General features: G+C 46.5%; 1 protein-coding gene and 1 long non-coding RNA gene across 2 annotated transcripts in view; both read right to left on the reverse strand.

Moving 5' to 3' along the window:
- Positions 1–880: 880 nt before the first annotated feature.
- On the reverse strand, positions 881–13440 carry LOC122200794. Its single transcript, XR_006193940.1, has 3 exons — positions 13405–13440; positions 12446–12576; positions 881–963 (listed from the first exon to the last, which is right to left on the reverse strand). It is a non-coding gene; the product is annotated as an uncharacterized LOC122200794 (long non-coding RNA).
- Positions 13441–13541: 101 nt separating this feature from the next.
- The window catches only part of FOXD1 (forkhead box D1), a 77331-nt gene continuing 65977 nt past the window's right edge, over positions 13542–24895 (reverse strand). The window contains exons 3-4 of the mRNA XM_042906559.1: positions 17079–17160; positions 13542–13576 (exon numbers count right to left, since the gene is read on the reverse strand). The gene's annotated coding sequence lies outside the window, so the exon portion shown is untranslated. The remainder of the gene's footprint in view (positions 13577–17078; positions 17161–24895) is intronic.

Genomic DNA, 24895 nt, shown 5'->3' on the forward strand with positions numbered 1-24895 from the left:
ATTGGTTGAGAACTGCTTCAGAGGCACAGTAAGTCTTTAGCGCACCCTGATTACGCAGTGTGTAGGCAGCGGCGTGCTCCCATAGCCAGAACAAAGCCCTCAGGCAGCACACTGGAAATGCATGCAGTCATTGTGGGAAGGTGAGTGCCTGCAGGTCACCCCCCACCCCAAGCAACGTCTGCACTTACTGACCAGTTTCCACCTGAGATAGGCCATTAATGCTACCTGACAATCTTGCATTCCTCCAGGCAACTACGTCCCTCTCTCACACGCTCCTGGAAAACTCTTTCTCACTTCTTCCTCGCTCCTTAAACTTCCAAGCTCCCCCAGCCTTTGACCTTGCTTCTTCCTTCATGGAAATAACCAAAGCCATCAGAACACAAGTGCATCCCCTCCCACCAGCACACCCACTCTACCTGACCCTGTACCTATTCCTTCTGCCATCCTCCTATTGACCGTGAATGAGCTCAGCATTATCATCTCAAACACTGAGCCCTCCACCTGGGTGCCATTAGCCCCATCCCTTCTCCCTACTCAAGGTCAGCACCCCTGTATTTGCTTCGCCCTGCCTGCCTCATCTGTGTTCCTGTATTAGCATCCAAACCTTCTGTAACTTCTCCCATCTCAAAACAAAACAAAAACGAAATCCAGAGACCAATCCAGGCACTGCCCATTTCTTTACTCTCCTTTACAGCAAAACTCTTGAAAAAATTTGTGTATTCCTGCTGTCTCTAATTCCTTTTTTCCCATTCGCTTTATCTAACTTAGAAACAATTTACCATGAAAGTTTTCAATCATACATAAAAATAAAGAATATTATAATGAACCCCATAATCACATCACCCAAATTTAATAATTATGAATGCGATACTTACTTGCTTCATTCTTTTTTTCCCTTGCTGAAGTATTTCAAAGCAATCACAGATAACATGACATTTCACTGTTCAATATTTTGAAATACATCTGTAAAGACATGAAAAATTTTCTTACATAACTTTAATAGTAGGTAAGAACAATGAGGTAACACCATTGTAATATATATTGTGTAACAATAATTATGCCTGTTCTCTCCTAAAACCAACCCTGCCCAGGTTTTTTTGTCCCCACTATTCCACACAAACTTTCTTACCTTAACATTCATGACCAATAAGCCCAATGGCCATTTCTCCCTGGTAGGAGAAATGCTTGGCATTTGCTTCGCATTAGGCACTCCCTTAGAACACAGGACTTTCAGTGCTAAGACACGGAGAGGCCTGGGCAAATCAGGACAGTTGGTTGCCCTATTTCTCAGTTTTTATCCTCCTCAACTTTTCAGGAGCAATTGACAGAGGTGATTACTCCTTTCTTCTTGAACAACACTCTTTTCTTGTCTACTGGGACCCCACTCTCCCTTGGCTGTCCCACTCCCTCTCTGGCCGCTGTGCACCTGTCTGACCTCTGAATGTTGGCACAGCCCAGAAGTCTCTGTTCACAGGCCCTTTTCGTCTTTCCTCACTTTCAAGTCTTTAAATACCACGTACACACTGATAACTCGCGGTTTTCTATCTCCAACCCAGACCTCTTGCCTACATGCAGACTCTTATTCAACTGACTCCTTGGCATCTTCCCTTGGAAGTCTCAAAGGCATCTCAGGCTTCGGAGTTCAAAACCAAATTCTTGATCTCTCTTTGAAAACCACCTCTTCTTACAGCCCTCTTTATGACAGTAAATGGCAAATGCCTTCTTCTATCTACTCAGAGTAAAAATCATGGAGTCATCTTTGACTCCTCTCTCTTACGCTTACTAAAATCTACTAGCAAATCTTATTTTCTTTCAAAAATCGGTGACAGTCTAAGGACTCACTTTCCCCATTTGCTCAAATTATTGCAACAGTCTGCTAACTGGTGCCCCTCTGTCATTCATTGATCCCTTTTACCATGCTAAGATGTTCTGAGTTTTATGTCCTTATGTTAAAGCTTGAGAAATGTAAGAATCATGTATTAATAGAGGTGTGAAAGTATTTCCCCATGATTCTATCCTAGAGGGATAAATTGGGTCATAGGCATAATATTGACGCTCTTTAAACATTTGATTTTACAAAGAATCTATCCTAGGCTGTGTCTAGAGAGCCATAATTAAAAGATTGAGTTGTCTAAGACTGTGGAATACTTTTTCCATATTTCTCTATTTTTTAGAAGAAGCTATATTGCACATGAAACAAATAACTGGGTCATGTCCATTTCAATCCTGTTTTACTGACACAGACTTTAATAATTTTTAGAATACTTTATAAACTTGTATTAAAATGCACATTTCTCATATTAAGAAGCTGGAGAATATGAGAGGAACCCAACTGCTGGCCTCTATTCAGTGTGCCCACCCCTTGAAGCCAAATTTTCTGGAGGTAGGGGTGCCTAACTGTAGCAACTATTCTTATGTTTTAGCTCTTCATTACGAATAGTGCCTCTCACAAAGTGATTTCTCTGCTGTCCCAGCAGATCATTAATTTTAGCATTTCATTGCGGTCTCTATTTTAGAAACCTTTCTTTAAAAAGAATCACTCCTAATTTTTAGAGGAATTCCTGAAAAACTAACATGACAATTGTTTCATTGCCATGAAAAATAATATGTTTCTAATTATCTTTCCCCAGAAGCTCCCCAGCAAACACAGCTGTGATTATTCATAATTCTCAATAATCAATAAAATATTGGCCAAGCACTTTATTACTAGGATTACATGCAAAGAGGCATGGAGAATGTTATCTGTGGTGTAGCCACCAAGAGTTCTAATGGAATACCTCCTGCCACCACAAAATCGTGCTGAATACTATAGAGACAGACTTCCCTTCTCCTAAAACCGTGCTGACTTGCTCTGCACATATAAAAAGCCGAGTTAATCGTCCGAGAAACCAGTGGGGAAAGAGCAGCTCCTTGAGGCAGGCTGTGTCTTCTGTCCAGACCTCCTCCCTCCTCCTTCTGGAGAAAGGGCAGACTGTGCCTTGGCCGTCACACTTCCTCCATTCTTTCCAATTCCCGGAAGTCACAAGATGCCTCCACGTGCAGTTACCCAGCTCCTGATCATGGAACTGGGCTCAGTCTTCCGAGGCTGTCACGATAACTGTGATCTCTTCCACAACGTGAAAGGACTTCCACCAATTCCTAACTGCCCGCGGAACTCTTCCCTGGGTTTCTTCGGCCATATGTCCTCAGGGGGGCCTGAGCCGTTGGAAAACTTACAATGTGGCCCAGCAGGACCCGTGTCTTTGGTCCAGCGTGATCACGGAAGACTTTTTTCAGCCATCGGGGTTCAACACTGTTTAGAAAAACGCAAGTGGCAAGAGAGGCCACAGCAAAGCAAACAGCCCACTGAATGATGTCGCCTGACGCGCTCTCCCCAGGACAATGCAACTGGCTGCATGTGCAGGATGGTGGGCATGTGCTCATGGGAAACACATCCTCTGTAGATGCTGATGAATCACACAGAGGTTCTGTGCCACCCTTCTCATACCTGAAGCGCTAATCACCCATTATTATCTTTTGACAGGAGAAAATGGCTGAAGACCCCCCCACACACACAACTAAGAAGGTTTACGAAGCCTGCCTTACCTAATTTGACTCAGATTCACTGTATAAATACTCCATGTCACTTTCTCTCCACAGAAACAATCAAGTCTGGGGTGCCTGGGTGGCTCAGTCTGTTAAGCACCCGACTTCGGCTCAGGTCACAAACTTGCAGTCCATGGGTTTGAACCCCGCAACAGGCTCTGTGCTGACAGCTCAGAGCCTGGAACCCGCTTCATATTCTGTGTCTCCCTCTCTCTCTGCCCCTCCCCCACTTGTGCTCTGTCTCTCTCTCTAAAATAAATAAACATTAAAAAATTTTAAAAAAAAAGAAAGAATCAAGTCTGCATAACCAAACTGAGCCAGACAGCTAGTAGCAGTTTCAGATATTCTTTTTTTTTTTCATCTTTTTTTTTATTTTTGAGGGAGAGAGAGAAAGTGGGGGAGGGGCAGAGAGAGGGGGACAGAAGATCCAAAGCGGGCTCTGGATTGACAGCAGCAAGCCCCATGCAGGGCTCAAACTCATGAACCATGAAATCACAACCTGAGTCGAAGTCAGACGCTCAACCAACTGAGCCACACAGGCACGCCTTCAGATATTCCTTTGGCTCATATTAGATATCACCTCTGCCAGAACTCCCATAAAATTAAGGTCTCATTGTAAATACACAATCATTTCACTACAGATAACTGGACACCCTCTTTCAGAGAGAAGCTATTGTTCAGTTTAGTTTGTTTCAAGTGAGTTTCTGTATTTCAAAGGAAAGAAACAGTGGCTGATTTTTTGTCTACCTAGCATCTGTTCCCTTTTCCTAATTAGCAGTCTGATTTCTTTTTTGGGAAATAACTCTTTCCCCCGTGTGTAGTTTGGGTGGGACTACTACCTGCTGTCACAGAAGCTGAGAGACTAAATACTATTTTCTCCTATGGCATATCCTCGATAAAAACCCAACCAACTGGATGCCTCTTCTCAAGACCGTGACTCTTGAGTGACCCAAGGGTGGCAACCTTGCCTTATCCAGACCATTACAGCTATGGCATCATTCCCAGACCACAGGCTTCCTCACTCTGGAGCAGTCTTGGTTTCCACCTGCCTCCATGCCCGTTTCTTCAGGCTCCCCGTCAACCTGGGAACACCAGAGAGCTGCTAAAAAATTCCCATTCTCTTGGGTCATCCAGAATTCCTGCCTCTTGCCTACACCACAGCACTCTGACTCACCCACTAACACAATTGAGGAAAACATACTTCTGACCCCACAAACACCTTCTCTTCGGCCTGCGGGCAACAGAGAAGCTCAGTGAGCTGCTGATTAGTAGGGTTACATGTGTCCATAAATGTGCAGATAGGTGGCTGGGCCTGCTCTACTGGCACTCCGTGTGGACCATACGATGGCAGGGCTCTGATAGGAATCACTGGAATATTCTTAACCCACTTGACCGACCCGGGCTCTGCTTGTCAGTTAAAAAAGTAAATCAAGAGCCTTCGTTTATTATTAACCAACCTAAACTACGTGGGTCCGGTTGAGACAGCACAACTTAGTGGCATCAGACTTTCAGCACGCCTGCTTACGAGCCTTTGGGGGGTTGAAATTTCCCTTTCCCTCCCAGAACTAGTATTATAAAAGGCTTCCCATGTTACCTGTCCTTCAGGGTCATGCATGGGAATAAAAATGTTCCTGGACGTGCTCATCTGAAATGGGTGAAAGGTTCGGGAATACCCACGTGGTAGGCAGGAAAGAATGCCATTCACCAAGGCAGCAAAGCACAAAGTCGTGAGCGGGAGGCGGGCATGGAGGGACATGAGGCTCACGGCCAGGGGTCCTCAGCATGTGGCCACAGTGAGTGCCTGAGCGGCCACTTATATGAGGTTTATACCCCGAGAAATCCTCACACCTCACAGCTCGATAGATGTGTGGATTCCACACCAGGCCACTTGTGTGGCAGTGCCTGCTGAAGAGGGGACAGGCCGAAGAAGGGCAAACTGAGGGGTCCTATCTATCAGATGATAGAGGCATCTCTTGGCTCAAGGCTTCGGCTTATGACAGCAGCAAAACAAAACAAGACAAACACACAAAAACAAATGGCCCAAGTTGGCATTTTGCTGAGCCTTATTCATCAGTCTGTGCCTCAAACCAGCCGCCCTGGTGCTTTCCAACAGTTGAGAAATACAGCTCCCACAGGGAGTGGCTCACAGGACCAGTGTTGCCAGAGACAGGGTGGGGATTTGAGATCTCTATCTAGATCAACCAAACCCCAAAGACCAAATACGTAGTGCAGGCACGTAAAGGAACATTCAGAACTGAATACCCATTGGAGTCTCAACGAATGGACACTGAAGCGCAGAGATGTGGCCAGAAGGTAGGAGAAAAGATGCGCCAATAGGTCCGTCCAAACCGCGGGTCTGAGGTGTGCAAATATTTGAACAAGGTTCCCAGCTGGCTCAGGGAGGGAAACAAGAAGGAAATGGGGCTGTTTCCTGGAGACTTGAGTTCATTACTTCTTTTTTTTTTTAATTCCATTTTTTCATGGAGATAAAATTCACCGTTTTAAAGTGTACAATTGAGTGAGTTTTGTATACTCTTAATGTTGAGTAACCATCACCACTAATTCCAGAAAATTTCTATCACCCCAAAAAGAAACCCCATGCCCACTAGCAGTCATTCCCCCATGTTCCTCCCCCCAACTCCAGACAATCACAAATCTACCTTCTGATTGTGTGAATTTGCCTCTCTGGGTATTTCATCTGAATGGAATCATACAATCTGTGGCCTTTTGTGTCTGGCTTCTTCCACTGAGAGTGCTTCCAAGGTTTGTCCTTGTTCTAGCACATGTCCACACTTACTCTCTTCACAGCTGAGTAATATTCCAGTGCGTGGACATACCGCATTTGTTGCCCCATTCAGTAGCTCATGAACATACGGATTGTTTCCACTTTTTGGCTACTGTGGATAGTGTTGCTGTGAACATCTGTGTACAAGTTTGATTGTGAAGATATGTTTTCAGTTCTCTTGGGTATATACCTAGGAGTGGAATGGCTGGGTCCTAGAGTCCCTTTACATCTTAAAACTCTTATCTTCAGGGAAGGAGTATGGGGAAAAATGGCAACAGTGCCGTCCTTGGCTGCCACGCTCTTGGATGTGAGGCCAGAGGCGCAGAGGGAGGGTGCCATGTGACGGTGTGACGTGAGCCCTTGGTGCCTGCAGGAGTGTGGTGGTGACCACAGTCTCTCCCTGAAAAGGGCAAGTAGAAGGTGACGTGGCAAAGGAATCCAGGCGAGAATCCGAGCGAGGACCCTTGCAGGGAATATCCACTGCCTCCTGCTTGTCAGCTCAGCTCCTCCCAGGGGTCTGCTGTCCTATCCACATTCCTTCCACTGCTGTTCTTTCCAGAAGCAGCAAAACATGGGTCAGGTAGTCAGGGGAATAGGTGCAAAGAACTGATAAGATTTTGTAAGATACCACCCTGATGTCTTCGTTGGGCTGCTAAAGCCAACTACATAGATTATGTGGCTTATAAACAATAGAAATTTATTTCTCACCATTCTAGAAGCTGAAAGCCCAAGGTCAGGGTGCCATCATGGTGGGGTTCTGGTGACAGTCCTCTCCCAGGTTGCAGACCACCATTTTCTCACTGTGACCTCACGTGGCAGAGGGAACGTTTCTTCAGTCTCTTTTACAAGGGCGTTGATCCTATTCGCAGGGCCCCACCCCGTGACCTAATCCTTCTTCCCTTTGTCATTATGCTCTGTGGTGACAGTCCAGAGTTTGGACGCCCTGCAAACACTCTGCCTTGGTCCAGCTCATGTCCAAATTTCCCTTCTGACACAAGAGCAATTTAGTGATGTTCCTGGCACCTTGTGAAACAATGCACGCTATGACATTTCTGACCTAAAACAATGCTCTTCTGTGCCTTCCCCTTCCTTCCCTCTGCAAACTGCTACCCTGGCCAAAATTGGCCAGAAGAGAAGGCACACCTTTCTGCCAATTCTAAGTTTATCTTCTTCTGACTTGTCAGGTTATTTGAGTTCCTTTCCTCCTATAAATCCCAAAGGCACCGTTGCAGTAGTTCAAATGGATTCTCACCCTAAAAGTGCAGATGCCGAGGAAACCCACAGGATGATGACAAGGCTGGTCTTCTGTTGTGGTGGTAGTGAAGACTGAATGTTGTTTGTAGAGCTAATTAAAATGAAAAACAGAGAGTCTCCCTAATGTTAGGTTTGAAGGTAGCTGTCTGGGGGGAGATTTGCCTTATCGTGCGCCTCCAGTCGGCACAGATCTAGCCTAGGTGGCTCACAAAGCTGGCAGGTAAAAGGGCCCTACTCATTTTAAACACTGTTTTCCAATGCCTAACTTTACATGGTGGTTGCTCTGCTAGGAGAAAGGGATACAAAAGTGATTAAAACAGTATTCTTGTCGGGGCGCCTGGGTGGCTCAGTCGGTTAAGCGGCCGACTTCGGCTCAGGTCATGATCTCGCAGTCCGTGAGTTCGAGCCCCACGTCGGGCTCTGTGCTGACAGCTCAGAGCCTGGAGCCTGTTTCAGATTCTGTGTCTCCCTCTCTCTGACCCTCCCCGTTCATGCTCTGTCTCTCTCTCTGTCTCAAAAATAAATAAACGTTAAAATTTAAAAAAAAAAAAAAAAAAAAAAAACAGTATTCTTGTCCTCAAGGAATTTATAATATTAGTAGAAATATGTGAGGGAATCTGGTATGTCGGGCAAAAGAGAAAAGTTGAAGATTCCAGGGAAGATTTTGGGGAAAAGGGGACAGAGCCAGTACAGGCCAAGATCACTTAGCCTCATCGAGCGCCCTGAGGCTGGAAAGTCAGCAAGCCATATTCCTTCTGCTTTGACCACTGCGGTGGGAGGGGGAGAGGGAAGACTAGTTCTGTGGATCTAATGAGCCCACCTGCACCTTTCCTTGTGGCCTTAAACTCCGCAGATAGTCCCCTCTCTAAACACTACTAAAACCACAAACCCTAGATAATTCCTAGGGTGGAATTATTTGCTTGGAAGGCTAGTGGCTTCTTTCAGAAAAGTGTCTATCTCTATACTGATTGAATCAATTGAATCCCTGCAGTCTATGGTAGGGATTCTACTGTATTCTAATTCTAAAGGCATTGATGACCCAAATATTTATATATCTTTTAAAATTTTTTAAAGCTTATTTCTTGTTGAGAGAGACAGAGACATCATGAGTGGAGGAGGGGCAGAGAGAGAGGATCCCAAACAGCCTCCATGCTGCCAGCACAGAGCCTGATGTGGGGCTCGAACTCAGGGAACCGTGAAATCATGACAGTGAAATCAAGAGTCGGACGCCTAACCAACTGAGCCACCCAGGCATCCCCAAATATTTATATTAATACATTTAAGCAAGAGGGTGCTGGGGTGCAGTAAGAGCGTCTATAAAAGGCAGTTCCCTCACAGGCCCCGCAGCAGGAAGAGCACAGGGCCAGCCTGGAAGGGACCACCACAGCGTACTGTAGCTTGGAGGCATTTCTTCTACCAACAGTTGGGACTTCAGCAAATTTTTCAGTTCCTTGTCAAGTGCTCTGAAGCATTTCAGTCCCAGAGCCGTGTCTGGGGTCAGCTCTGGTGCTGTCCGCTGTCGGTCTGGGAGACACTATGGGGATGATGGGCCATCGGGGAAAAGGTGCTTTGTGAAGGACACAGCACGTCGTCACTGACTGCTTTGGAGTAATGTTTTACGTCCTTGGGAACGTTCATCTGAAACTACCTGGTAAACATGGACCTTCTCGCAGCTGCTGGAAGGTAAGCATCCCTCTTTGAGGAGACTGAAGGAATTCTCCCAGAGTCTGAGGGTGAGCTCCAGAGGCAGGACTGGAAATCCATTCGTGGCCCCAGTTTCTTGAAACGCTGTTCACTTGCTTCACACCCTCATCCTCCTCTTGGAGAAGCAGGGAAGGCAAAGCCAGGAGGCTTGCACTGCTTAAACTGTTAACTAGCATTTTCCCGAAATGTGTTTCTGGTTAGTTTAAAGAAGGATAAACAAGATTTAATAGCTGGCAATGAATCACATTTTTTTTTCTCCCTAAATGCTATTTGGATCCACTCAAACGCCTGTCATTCTACTTTTGTACAAATAAATAAATCTCCTTTTCTTTGGTGCATTTTTCTCTGTCCTGCATTTCCTAAAATACAATTTGTTTGACGGATGAGTTAAGCAGTTCTGAGGTTTGTTTTTGGCTCTGTAGGCAACTGGGTTGTTTTCTCATCATAATTCAGTAGGACAAGGTTACCACCCCACAAACACTAACACCTCATTTAGAACCAGAAGCACCCCCCCCCCACCACACACACACAGAAGAAAGCAGTTGCTGGTGTTCTTGGTATAAGTTTCCGTTTACATCTGTAGTTTCCTTGCATCGACATCTCTGCCCTGCCCCTCCCCTTTCCTCCTGTTTTAGTTTTGCGGGGGGTTCGGGCATGCACACACATTCTGAAGTGTCACTGCAGACAGACAGAAAGTAAACTTGAAAGGAAGGACAAGGAGGCCCGTCATGTGCTCAGGCTTGGGGTTCTGGACCAGAAACCTGACAAATAGGGACCAACCTCACTATAACCTGAAAGCAAAATTACCCAGAGTATTTTTTTTCTGCAACGCAAACCACATAATCATGATTTTTTCTTTACGTGAAAAAGTTGCACAGGAACTAACCTTATGTGTTTTTGAAAGTCATTGTACTGGAGGGAAACAAATGTTCTCCACATAGTCTCAGAATCAAGGTGACGTTTCTCTTGGTTTCCAGTCACCAGCTGAACAGAGAAGTGCCTTTTAAATAACTGCCCATCATAAGAAAAGATGAGCCAGGTCTAGAAAAGTATGTCAAAGTTCTCGTTTTTAAGTTCTCACTAGTGCAGGGTCTGTGAGCCTGTTTCAAATGATCTATCAGTGCTTCTCATAATCAGAAATGTCATTGCCCAGGAAAGAGGCAGAAGATTCCAAGAGAGGGAGGCAAACCCAGAACCCAGAGGTGGGCTCCTTTTTCTGCTGCTTTGCTGGGTGGCTGGGGAATGAAGAGGAAGGAGCAGGTTTCCACCCAAGAGTTGCCCTGCCGACCTCCCTCTCTCCCATTCCAGCTGTCCAAGCTTCTCCACAAAGTCTGGAAGCAATATGGCCTCACCTGAAGATTATTTCCCCAAGGTTTTCAGATTTTTTTCAATTACAATACTGTTTGAGTCTGCTTTTTAGTACTTGCTATATTGTATTGCAATAATCTGTTCGCAAGCCTATAATTATCTCCAGAGTAAGGACATTACCATCTTTGGATCTCCTGGTATCTATCACAGAGCATGTAATAACACAAATGAGTGGGGGCATGAAGGAAAGAATACTCAACAGCACTGACTAATAATCGAGTTCCTAAAAAATGGCAATAATGAGATGTAATAGTCCATTTCCCTTTCCAACTGTCATTTATCAGCCATCTATAATGAAATATGTAATTTTTAAAAAGTAACATTAAGGCTATGATTCCTAGTAAGTTTCGTGAAGTTTTGAAAACTGCTTCATGGGATGCCCACTGGGCCTGGGGTTTAGGAAATGCAAACTAGGAGTTCTTGGCCCAGGCCAGTCATTCTCAAACTTGAGTGTGCATCAGAATCACCCAAAGGGCTTCTTAGAACAGATTGCTGGGCCTCACTCGCAGAGGTTCTGGTCCAGTAGGTTTGGGGAAATGCTGATGCTGCTGGTCTGGGGACCACAATTCGATGAGAGAACAAGCAGGGGTGGTGGGTGCTGAGTCTGTAGTTCTTATGCTGACCAAACTGCATGACATCTAATAGGCCATTCGCCCATCTCGTGGTGGCTCGGGTAGGTGGGAAGGACAATGAATGGTATCCCTAACCCACAGAGTACTTCAGAGCACGAACGCTGGGTCACTTACACAATCACGCCTTTCTCAACCCGTTTTATAGGGATTGAGGCTAATGGTGGGAAAAGAAGTAAAAATGATGATGCTTTGGAAAATCAGAAGTACTACACAGAAATGTGCTGTTTTAACCTCGCAAAGATCTTCACTTTGTACTGGGCTTTCCCACTGGGGCTTGCCTGCATTGGCCTTCTTAGCATAGAAATACTGACGTTAATTTAGTGGAACAAACTCCCTGCGTTAGGAAACGTGAAAAATGGCTGAAAACATTCACGTATCGGGGTTTACGTCCTGGGGGAAGTACACAATTTTCCGGGTATTCTATTAAACTGATACAGAAGGACTGGCATCTGTTCAGTATCTGTGCATATGTCTCTACCCACTGATGCTACAGCCACCAGGGTTGTTTCCTGGGGATCTGCTGGCAGCCCTGACTCCGACATTAATCAACTTGACATCTGGAACCAACCTGAGGCACCCCATCTGATTGTCACAGATGCCTTTACTTTTCAGCTGTCAGCGAAGAGATTATTCAGTTAAGGATGCCAGGTCTACACCACACAATCTGTGTGGAGGAGGGCCGAGTGGTATATTAAAAAGAGAGCTGAATAATCTGGGAGTGTGGGCAAGACAAAAATTTCCCTCGGTAATCTGTCAACTCAGACCTACACCAGGAAAGCATTTTGCCTGCAGCAGCAAAATTACTGTGGTCGGGGAGACCAGGCTAGATTATGCTCTACATATCCTTGGAGTGCATATTTTGCCCATTTTTGCAAACTACAATCCTCCTTGAGCTAACTAAATAACAGCAGCAGCTACTTTCAAAACCGTTTAGCCCCCCTTGGTCTGTTGCAGCCAGGCCTGCATTCTTCAGGAGTCTGGGGAAAGATGTGGACACCTCTTCTTGGGTGAGTTTCAAAGAAGACTGGACACTGCTTAGAGACTAGCAACCTAGTCACTGTCATTATCACGACAGCGGCATGGGATGGGGCTGATAGGCACAATCTCAGTTACATACCTTTTTGATTTTAGCATCCCACGTGTTCTAATATGGAAAATGAGGCCCAGGACATTATCCAGAAGAACTGCTTGTTGGCAATTGCTCTGTGATGTGTTCGGATGAAGCAGGCAATAAGGAGTCAAATTTCACTTCATGAGGGAGAAAAAAAAAAAAAAAAAAAAGCTCTGTAGATAACACTGTAAATCAGCCAGGAGACAAATGTCTGCCTGGATTGTCACCCACCATTTCACGGCATTGATTTCTCAAAGCCTGAAACCGTAAAGGACCCAATCCAGAGCGGAAGGGCATCTTGGCGTCCCATGTTTGCTGATTTAATTTTCCTCTCTGAACACACGCAGCCCCATAATTAGAACATTTACCAACCATAAATACAATTTAAACTCTGTACATGTGTGCCTACATGTGCGGAGAAGTTTAAGCCGAGATACGGTTTCAATAAAAACAATCCTTCTGCGCTGATTAGAATGTGTAAAGAGGAAATCTGTTTATACCACAATCTACTCAAAACTTGTGTTGGCAGCAACACTCTTGGCTAATAAATGTCAATAGCAAAGCTACATGGAGAGTATGAATTAAACTGCTCACAATCTGGAGATTCAGAGCTCAGTCTAGAGTGATATGTCCAACTAATTCCACTACGTCTGTTGTGAAGAAATGCCATCCATAAGCCCTTGGCGAAAACACAGACTGCTAACGGACGGGGCCTGCTTAGCGATGTTTGTCCTGCTGTTGAGTTCAAGTCCACCCTCAAAAGGAAAGGAGTTCTCAGAGGAAACTACAGAGCCCTGCAATGTTTTGGAAGGGGGTTCATATTTATTCACCTTCTCTTAAAAATAACACTGGTAGCACGAGGAATGAGATTATCAGAATGATTAAAAACCAACAGGGCATTTAATTTTTTTGATCCTCTATTTCTCATTTCCTGTTGATTTTATAAGAATTAGCAATCGGGGTACCTGGGTGGCTCAGTCGGTTGGGCGTCCAACTTCGGCTCAGGTCATGATCTCGTGGTCTGTGAGTTCGAGCCCCATGTTTGGCTCTGTGCTGACAGCTCAGAGCCTGGAGCCTGCTTCGGATTCTGTGTCTCCCTCTCTCTGACCCTCCCCCATTCATGCTCTGTCTCTCTCTCTGTCAAAAATAAATAAACATTAAAAAAAATTTTTTAAAGAATTAGCAATCGAACACTGTCCATTGAGTCCATCTACACACCTATTCATCCGGAAAAATAGCAGCCCTGGTCTGATCAGTGCAACATCCCCTGACTGTCGACAGGACTCAGGACAGCCCTTCATCATACTCAAGAACTGGAAGGGAGAGGAAAAACACAAGTCGAGGAACTGAAGGTGGTGAAAAATCACAAGGGACTAATGGGCACCATATGCAAGGGTAGAGTGAAGGTGTGGGATGAGACAGCCCCCTGGGAGGGGTAAATGTGTCCCTCCTGTAGCGAACTTTTAAAGAACCACCTTAGGATAAAGTAGGCATGACCAGCCATACAGGTAAGAGTCATAGAAAGATTTCTGGGTGATCAACAGCCTTCTCCTTCAGGTTGGCTAGGGAGTAATCTACATTTTTTGAGCTGGAAGGAAAGGAGTGGGGGCAGCTTACCTGTAATAATGATAATAAAAACAACAATAATAACAGCAAATATGTGCTACATGCCAGACACTGTTCTAAGCCCTTGACATTTATTAACTCATTAAATCATAACAAAAACAACCCTAGGAAGTATTACTACCACCCCCATTTTACAGATGAAGAAACCGAAGAACTGACGTGCAAGAACTTCCCAAGGTCATCCAGTCAGTGAACGGTGAAAGCAGACTAAGGCAGCTCATTCAGAGCCACATGCTTTAGCTTGAGTCTCTGCTGCCTCTCGAAAGCGCTGATACCCAGTATATTGAGCACTGTTCTAAGCAGTCTCCAGATATCCTTGCTTATAACGAGCACTCCATTCTGCCTCTTGACATGGCTGACAAAAGTCAACTGAGTATACCATGTCCCCTGTACCCTTTGCTTTTGTCCCATTACGCTTGCTCTAAGTCTGGAGTCGGCCAGAAGCCCTGTTACACTCCAGAGTGACTAAGTTTGTATTTGTGTGGCCCTAGCCTGTCAGATGGAATGCAAATGCAGCCCCACCCTCAGACCAAGTGCCTATCCTTCTCCAGGTTTTTCAGGCATTCACTCAGATCTGACTTGCAGTTGAGGAAGGCTGTGTGCACCCATGGAAAGACAAAGACAGAGTACAGGCAATTTTTTTCTGGTAATTCAGATTCAAGAAAACCTCCAGACAGCAGTCAGGTCATTGACAGAGCACTTGCAATATATTTAATCGGTTCTTTCACTTGTGTTATTTCACTTAACTCTCATAACAACTCAGTGAGGCAGCCAATGTGATCTCTGATTTTAGTGGGAAAAAGACTTAAGATTCAAGAAAAGGTTACGTGACTTGATCATACATCAAGTAAAAAATACAGCTGGGACTCAAAATCCATGTCTATATCACGGTGCTGAACTCAAAACAATCTTTCCTTCAGCACTTTGTAAATAACAACAGCAGCTGTAACTAACTAATCTAACTAACCAGAGCCTTGCCCTCAGCTGATAGGATAAGAGCAATTAGTAGCTGGAATGGACACCTTGGCTATATTCGTTCGGGCAGCCAGGACGTCCACACAAGGTGGGGTAGGTTCCACGTAGCTTCAGGCCCATAACCCCTCTTCTAGGATGAGATCTGTCTCCACACCCCGCCCTGGAGTGCATTTCTAGGGAGCTGGAGGCAAAGGGTCTTCAACAAGGGGCCCTCCTCTGTAAAATACCATTCCTCTTGTTCTCCTGAAAGCCCTGGTTAGCTGACCTTTCAGGCACGATGAAAGATAGCTTTTTTTGGTTTATTTTCCCCAGACAGTTGGAGGAATGTTGTTCTGGGCCAGTGTTCAGTGGGTTTGTGTTTTTGTTGCTGTGTGGTGCTTTGCTATAGTGGTATTACCATATTTTGGAAGTTTTCTAAACCATTGCCCATGCACCCAGGGGTGACTATTAAAATGATGAGAACATTTTTATAAATCATAAAAATAAATACATGTACAAAAGCACAGTTAGTAAAATGGACAAAGCTAACTCAGCTTAAAAAAAAAAAAACCACCTGAAAGTATTTCTTTCAGAATCTGAGTTTTGTGCCTAAAAGGAAGTCCATGGGGAAAAAAGTATACATTTTAAGGGAAAAAAAACAAGTGAACGTGAATAACACGATAAATGGTAAATGCTGACTTGGATTGTATATTTTATCTTTGTATCTAGATGGAAGAAATACAGATATAAAAAAGCAAGCATGTATGCATTAAGAATAACTATAATGCTATGTCTTATTTATGTATAATCATTCTTTTGCTAGAATCAAACCATGCATGACAATTTTTTTCTTTTTAAGTTGCTTTTTAAAAAATGCTCATTTTGTTCTTTCTCATCCAATAGCTATGAACTTTATCATATCTGAAGGCCTATCAGCATAAGAGATTATGGCCAGAACCTGCTAAGAACATTCAGAAGCTAGAACTTCTGGACTGTCTGCTCACCCCCTCTTTCTCCTTCTCCCATCCACTGCTTCCACCCACGCCATCCACTGCTCTGCCAAGATCTCAGCCTCTACTAGTTGAGGGCTTCCCTGGCTGCACATAAACCAAATCCTTGTCTCCCTGGGCATCCCTGAAAACACACATAAGTGGTTTCCCAAAACAGAAGAAACTGATTGCCAAATACTCCATGTGCTGGGCAAAATTTCAATGAGCAAATGAATACATAGAGGAAATAAAAATTAAGTGCTTAATAGTTCATTAATGGGTAACTGTTTACAGGTTGACAGTCATTTTAAAACGTCTGTTTTCCTTTAGAGATTTTAGGGGCAGGCAGGGCTTTTGGCCTTCATGTGGGGAGGGGGAGACCGGAAAATGAGTGTGGAGAGCTTCTCACTTGTGGGGCTCCTCCAGGCTCTTTAAGGCTAGCCAACTAGTAGTGCTGACCCTGGCCTGGGTTCCTGTCTCCTAGCACAGGGGCAGGGCAGATTCAATGGCATAGGGTCATTATGGATGATTACAGTTATAGATCTTGGGCAAGATCTAAGGAAAGCAGGCTTCAGACCAGTTGAACTTAAACTAGCTTTGTTCTCAATGCCAAAGTAGATGGGCTGTGAGAGTCACCCTACTACATCCCACATTGTTAGTGGTGGGGGAATGTCTTCCCACAGTGTAATACTATGCAGAGGCAGGTGGTCCTAGAGTGAGCCTTCTGCCACCTATAGAATTGATAAGACTATGATCACTAATGGAACATTCAGTTCTCTGTGTGTGTGGTCTGAAAAATCAAACCAAAGCCTGTGTTACAGGGAGGTGGGGGGAGAGGGCCGACAGAATCAAAACAGCAACTGTATCCAAATTTTTTTTTTTAACTATGTCAAACGCATGTGGAGTATTAGAATCAAACAGTTTTCTCAAGGAGAAACAATTATTTTGCTTTCAAACACCAACCAGGTAAAAACAGTCTCAAAACCAATTAGAAATGCAGGGGCTTTTCCACCGTGGTTATTCTTTCCAGTCACATACAAAATTACAAGTACTTTCTAGAAATTACTCACACACAATTAAGTCCTTTAGATTCATCCTGTGATGGGGGCAGTCTTATTGGGCAATGTTTGTCCTGGAACAGCTGTTGAGATCCTAGCAGGAGAAAAGCCCACATGATTCTTTAGCTCATAATCCGGTTAGTTTATTTTCTCGAGATTACCTGTGGGCATCATGTTGATGCAAATAGTAACACAAGTAGCTCCTGGATGACAGCCAGAAAATGGAGCTCCCCCTAACCTCACCACAGGTGGAGAACGATCAGACAATATATTTGGACTTTCCCTCCCCACCACACCCCTACAAACACACAGACATACACCATGAACTCCAGATTTGCCCTTAATGTCATCTCCTGGTGCCACTGCAAGCACAGAAGGGGCAGGAAAAGAAAGACAATAGCTGAGCCACACCCCGTTCTGGCTACTGACTTCCTAGCCTCCTCTTCTAGCTTTCTCTCTGACAGGACCTCAGCATCACTTGGGTCTTGGGAAGCTGGTGGCTTCCTCATTCTGTTCCCTCAGCAATACTATGCAAGCTCTTCCTACTGCCTCCTACTCCTACTTTCTGCTTCCTACTAGATAAGGATATTCTAAGTTTTCTAAGTCTCTTCTCCCGGAGCAAATTAGAGGCTCCAAAAGGGCAGGCAACACATCTGTTCCTTCTGTGCCCATCATTATTGCTAGTGCAGTACTAAGCAAGAGCAGTCTCTCAAAAATAAACTGTGTGAGGAGTCTCTCTGGTGTAATTTTTGGTCAGTTGTACTTGATGGATAAGAAGGACAAAAGAAAATGTCAGGGGATGCCTGAGTGGCTCAAACAGTTAAGCATCTTGATTTCGGCTGAGGTCATGATCTCACAGTTCATGGGATCGAGCCCCACGTTGGGCTCTGCACTAACAGCACAGAGCCTGCTTGGGATTCATTCTCTCCCTCTCTCTCTCTCTCTCTCTCTGCCCCTCCCTCACTTGTGCTCTCTCTCAAAACAAATAAATAAACTTAAAAAAAAAAAAAAAAGAGGGGTGCCTGGGTGGCTCAGTTGCTTAAGCAACCAACTCTTGATTTCTGCTCAGGTCATGATCTCATGGTTCGTGAGTTCGAGCCCTGCATCGGGTTAGCGTCAACAATGAGGAGCCTGCTTGGGACTTTCTTCCTCTCTCTCTGCCCCTACCCTCCACCCCCCCTGCCCCCGTCTCTTTCTAAATAAATAAATGAACTTTAAAAAAAGAATTAAAAAAAGAGAAACATCAAGAAAGACAGTAAGTCAGCCACTACTAAGAAACCCTGTTAAACTAAAACCCTGTTTTTATGATTTCCCTGAATATGTGAGCACTGTACTCTCCGATAATTCTGTTGTCTTTCCTCATGCTTCATGGCTATGCTGACCATGAATACAAAGTAGAATTTTAACTTTAAAATCATTCCTTTTCAGGACAAACCTTTCAGTCCATCTTCATGAATTGACTAAAACTAGCTTCTAGAATTGGGATCTTTTCACACTCTCTGTAGATTTATTTTCAGTAAAAGGTACTGAAAATGCCACAAAATAAAATGCTCAAGGATCTCAAAAGAGAGCCTGTCCCCTATAATTCAGACCTATATCCAAGTAGTTATATAAATTCTTGCCCTTTGTCACAAATCAGTGGATTATTTGTTTTTTTTGAGCTTTAAGGGGTGGAGTAGGTTGGGATTTTCGCTCCTTTTACCCCTGGAATATTTTGATTCTTAAAAATTTTTCAATTATTCATCACCAGTTTCTGCATAAGTAAAATGAAGTAGGGAATTGACCATGGAGTAGGAATTCAGGGCTTGCCAGCAGACGGGGATGGGGGTGGGGAGGGCTTATTTCCTTTCACCTTTGGAAGAGATGGACACTTTATCTGTGGGGACACAGGTTCTGGCCTTAGATCTCTGTTTTCCCACATTTACCCAGGAGCAGGCCTCCACCCTAATAGAGTTAGCAAAGGTCACTTCTCAAATCCTTAACACTAAGACTTGGGTCTTCCTTTGCAGAGGAGCCATTTACTGATTTTTATGGCCTCCCACAGACAACTATGACAGTTCCTCATACTAAGGTTAAAAGAACAATTGAATATTGCTCCCTTTACCAAAACAGCCTCAGTTACATTCTCCACTGTTTGTAAAACACTGCAGTTGTCTCCTCTCCCAACTTTTCCTCCCCTTGAAAGAGTAAGTTAGCATGGGATGCAGAGGAAATGGCTGATTTCTGCCGAGACACTGGGATAATAACCCAAACCTCAGACGCGAGCCCTGACCAGTCACCGCACCCTAACCTGGGCTCGGGGCCTGCTCCGCAGACCAGACCTGGAAGAAGCCTGGCCACGGGAGATGAGGCTGCCACCAACCTGCGGCTTTTCACCGCCGGCATGGATTAAGTAACACCCGCAAAATCAGCATTTGCACACATGCCAGGGGCTGATTACCAGCCTCTCCGCCAGGGCTGCGGACTCGATTTCAGAGCAATTTCTCCCATTACTCAGCCCCAGGACAGCCGGCCGCGTCTCCAGGCACACTCCCGGGCGTGCGGAGGCCACTCCGCAGCCACCTCGCGGCTCTGGGCTCCTCGCCCCCCACCCACGACGGGCACCTGCAGGCGCCCAAGGCGGGTCTAAAACGAGACCACCAGCCACCGGCACCGCGTCCCGCCGGCGATTCACGCGCCCTGATCTCTTTCCGCGCCCCCCAGTCTTGGGAAGGAGACCTCGCCTTCCTGGGAGCACCAAATCGTCTCCCTGCCGCCCGCGAAACGGCCAGATGGCCGCTGAGCCTTCTGCGCCTCCATCCATCCTCGATCTGCGAAACACGCCGTCAGAGACCTTCCCACCCAGGCTCCCGCCACTTCCCTGCGGTTTCGCGGTCTGTCACTTGGGAAACAGGGCCCGCAGCTCGGGAAGGCGGTGCAGACAAAAGAGACGCAAATTCGTCTTCCGGGCAGGAGGAGTGGCTGCTGGGGGTCACCCGCTGTCAGACTAGCCCACCCCGCGGAAGCCAGAAGGCGGCAGGGCTTCCCCCTAGTGCGACACGACTGCTCCCGCGACCCGCGCGTCTGCGTCTGTGGCCATCACCAGAAACCAATTGGTTTTCAAACAGTTAAGATAAACCTAGGATCTTAATTTCCTTTATGGGACCGACCACGCGGCTGTGTAAATGTCTCCTGACAGACGTAATGGAGGGTTATTAGCAGTACAAAGCCTGTCGGACCCGTAGCATTAGTTCAAGGGGATACTTCGGTGTTGCACCAAAATTGCTGTGCATGTAAACCAATTTCCCCGACAGAAGGGTAAACACAGACTCGTTTGAACCGCGAGATGAAAACAGATGGGATATCGCAAACAGTTCCCCCAAATACAACAGACTTCTGGGCCAATTACACGTGGTTAGCTCTGAATGACAGAGGAAATAGTTTTCTTTGCTGCTGAATGTCACAAAAGTCACCTAAAGGCACAGAAGGAGGCCGGTTTGTTTTTGCGAAACTTGCTAAAATTAATCTGTGCTGGAATCACTTGTGAAACGCAGAACCACCGCCCCCCCCCCTCCCCGCCGCCTTCGTGAAGGCCAGACCCGCGTGTTGGGATCCCGAGGCTAGGACTTCGAAGTGTGCCTCCGCCACTCGCCACTCGGAAAACTGGGAAAGGGAAGGAAAATCGAGCAGGCGCTTGCCAACCCAGAGGGCCTAAGGAGTGCGCTGGAGGGGGGGGGCGGGGGGGTCCTAGCCTCCTCCCCGCGGCCCATCTCGCCGCCCCCTCTCTCCACCCCCCGGGTGTGCACGCCTCCCTCGGCACTCCCGCCTCGGGCCTGGCAAAGCAAGAAAACAGAACAAGAAGTGTGCTATAGATCCTGGCCGACCGGGTCAGGGCTGCGCCACGTGCTTCTTAGCACGGAGCGCGGCCGAGGGCTCAAGGGACCGGCCGCCAGCCGAAACCCTCCCGAAACATCCCGAGCGACCACCAGAGCAGGCCACCGGGCTGGGGGGCAGAGGCCTGGCTCCAGCGGGTTGGGGGTGGGAGGGCGGCGCGTCGCAGCCGGGCCTTTCCACCGCCCACCCCCGTCCCCACCCCCGTCCCCGCCCCCGCCAGCCCCGAGCTCCGGGCCCGCGCGGGGCGCGGAGACCGAGGGAAGGCGGCGCGCAGGGCCGGGCCTGCACCCCAGTGACGGAATCTCGAGGACGGAAGGCCACGGAGACCCGCTGCCCGGCCGGCCTGCGACGCCTGCGGGCTAATGCCGGGGCGGGGGTGGAGGAGAGAGCGCCGCGCGGGGTGCGCCTACTCCCGAGGCCCGGTCTGGCGCGCCCAAGGGCCCGGGTCACCGCGCTGCCGGGCTCCGGAAGCCGCGCTGGCGGGGCCGCAGGGCGGGAGGCCGGGTCCTGGGGCCGCCCGGCCGGAGGAAGCGGCTCGGGTCGCGCCGCCCCGCGCGCCCGGGAGCCGCGTGCAGGGTTCAGCCGTGTTTCGGTTGCCCTCTGACCTGACCCTGGGCGCACAAAGGCCTCCTGGGTGCGCAGCCATGGCCCAGCCTTCCAGTCGCTGCCAAATTAATGAGCCCACGTCAGGTTGGGTTTACAGCTCGGCCGGGACGCAGCCGAGTGGAAAATGAGCCCGGGGCCTCTCGGGAGGTACCCGCACTAGTGCAGAGGCGGTCTGGCGTCCTTGAGGCCGGGGAAGCCGCGGCCCGCACGGTGCCGCCTTCAGCTCTCTACTCAGCTGCTTTCGCGGTCTCCTGAGGAAACAGGCCCGCCCCTGGGGAAACCTGCCAGCGTCTCCCCCGCTTTATTAAAACAACACAGAGCCCACATTTAACATCCCAGCAGCACAGGCCAGGCATTCTGGACACACGTCGTTGGGTTGTGGCTTGGCGACCCTTTGGTGTCTTTGCGGCGACCTTGGCTGCCAGGCTTTGGGAACCGAGTCTGCCTTCCCGGGAATGAGTTCCTCCTGGAGGTCCCGGGTGCCTCTCATGAGTATAGGTATATGCCCCAAGAGAGCGGGGAATGCTTCCTCTCTTCCAAAAGCAAGGCTCTTAGGGGAAGCATTTTCAATGGCTGTTGGATGCGGGTCTTAAAAGCCAAAGATAAGTCGAAAAGGGATTTGGTGTTTGAGCACGAGTCCATCTGCTAGTTCATCCTGAAGTCTAGGAGACTGGCTGTGCTGAGGGCTCGGTGTTCTTATTGGTCTTTAAACGCGGTGGGGGGGATGCAGTTCAAGAAAAATGACTAAACCTGAAGCTGATAAGGCTTAAGTCATTGATTTACCGTATTCCTTCCAGATTTTTCAAATATGCTAAAAGAAAGCACTTTTATTTAAAAATACTCAAAAGGTCAGAAGAGTGATGCTCTTCAGAAGCGCTCTTTCCCTGCAGCTTTGTCTGCTGTTGTCTGCTGTTGAGAACCAGGAAGGTTAGGAACTGGAAAGAACTGGGTGGCTTCTCGCTGAATCATGCCACTCCTGCAGCTTCCCCATCCTTGCTTCAGAGAGCATGCCTTTCAGAAGGGGGGGGGGCTGCTACACACCCCTTTTCTTCATACACCCCTCCCCACCTTAACCATAAGTTCCTTGTCTCTATTCCACGCACAGCCCCCCCTGCACCCATCCTGTGGGCACTTCACAGCCTTGCAGACCTGGCTACCCTGTCTAAGCCCATCCCTTCCTCAGAAATCTCAGTGTACGTAGGTCAAGTTGCCTTTCTGATGGCAAGCAGCCATGACCTTTAAAGTGGCAAGTATCTCAAAGAGCGCACGCCAATAAACTATGATGTACTATAATTATCTTTTTTTGGTAAACTGTTTCCTCAACTGAAATTTAACAACTTGGGGACAGGGACCAAGACCAGGTGTTGGTATTGTCTCAGTACAGAGTCAGATCAAGAAATGTTATCTATCTTGGGGTGCCCGGGTGGCTCAGGTGGTGGGTTAAGCATCCGACTTTGGCTCAGGTCATGATCTCGCAGTTCTTGAGTTCAAGCCCCGCGTCAGGCTCTGCGCTGACAGCTCAGAGCCTGGAGCCTGCTTCAGATTCTGGGTGTCCCTCTTCTCTGCCCCTCCCCCACTCACACTCTGTCTCTCTTTCTCTCAAAAATAAATAGACATTTTTAAAATTTTAAAACAGAAATGTTACCTATGTTGATTCCACAGTTAAAATTAATACAGTCCCCTCAAAAATGCTAATAACTACAGTGGTGATAGTGAGCAGAGGCACCCAACTTTTCCCTCACCATTCCTACTTGATTCTACTTTATGTCAGCAAACTTGCTTCTCTTCTGAACCCACAGTGAGATAGTACCGCTAGAGAAATGGAAATTTTGATTGGAGGAGGCGAGAGGGTGTGGGGAAAAGGAGAAGAAACTTAGGAAGCAGGGGATTTTGAGAAATAATAGGGATGGGCATCAATACAAAGTGAGGGTCCCTAAGGAAACAGGAGGGCACCAAGGAATTGGGGAATGAGAAGACCACCCAAAGGTGGGCCAGAGAGAAAGAGATGTGGACCAATACCAAGAACAACTTTCACCAACCGAAAGGCAATGGTAGTATTGTGGCTAAGAGCTCATGTTTGCTATTCTCTGTCTGTATGCCCCTAAACAGGTTATAAAACCCTATGAGCTTTCGGTTTCTTCACCTGTGAAATGAGGATGGTAATAGCACTTATATCACATAGTTATGAGGATTAAATAAAATAACATGCAGTTTCACCTGTGGCCTCATGTCAGTCCTTTCTGCTTTTATGTTACAACTTACCAAATTGGCAGATTATGAAGTAGGGGAAAGTAGTCTTTCCCCTTGAAATATAAGAAAGTGAAGAAGAATCACCCAGCTATTTTAAGGAAAACCTTTACCAAATGATAAAAACCAAAATGGAAAAATAAGTAACTGGGAGAAGTTGGAGAAAGTTTAAACACACACGCGAGTGCACACACACACACACACACACACACCCTCCAAGTAAAATCCTTGGAGAGATGAGAGAAAGTATTTCATCCACGGAATTAGAAAAGGATATTGTAAAAGAGAAACATTAAGAGAACAAGACAGAAATTTCAGGAATTAAAAATACAGTAGCAAAAACAAAATCAGTAAAAGAGTCTAGAAGAAGCTGAAGATATCTTTCAGGAAAGAACAAAAAGACAAAGAGATGAAAAATAGGGGAAAAATGGTAAGAAACCTAGAAGATCAATACAGGAAGTCCAACATTCAAGTAATTCCAGGAAGAAAGTACAGAGATAATAGAGAGGGATTTTTAAAAAATGTTTATTTATTTTTGAGTGAGAGAACACGAGTGGGGGAGGGGCAGAGAGAGAGGGAGACACAGAATCCAAAGCAGGCTCCAGGCTCTGAGCTGTCAGCACAGGGCCTGACGCATGAACCGCGAGATCATGACCTGAGCCAAAGTTGGATGCTTAACCAACTGAGCCACCCAGGTGTCCTGAGGGGGATTTTTTCCCCACAAAGAAACAGCACAAGAAAATTTCCCAGAACTTACTTGGGTAAGTTCTCAGACTAGAAGGACTAGCTGGGTCTAGCATAAGAAATGATGAAAGATCATACCAAAGGACATATCATGAAATTTTAGAAACTCATCAATAACTAGAAACTCCAAAATTCTTCCAGAAAGAAAACCAGGTCCCATACCAAAAACCAGTGATCAGAATGGCATTGAACTTCTCAAAAATAACACTGGAAGTGACTAGAAAATAGAGCAATGCCTTACAATTCTAAGGAAAAATTTCTAGTCTAGAATTCTATATCCAGCAAAATACCCATCAAGTGTGCTGATAAAGACATTTTCAAACACGCAAAATTCTCAAAATTTTATCTCCATGTACCCT

This window comes from Panthera leo, chromosome A1 (assembly GCF_018350215.1).
Source record: "Panthera leo isolate Ple1 chromosome A1, P.leo_Ple1_pat1.1, whole genome shotgun sequence".
Lineage (NCBI taxonomy): Eukaryota > Metazoa > Chordata > Mammalia > Carnivora > Felidae > Panthera > Panthera leo.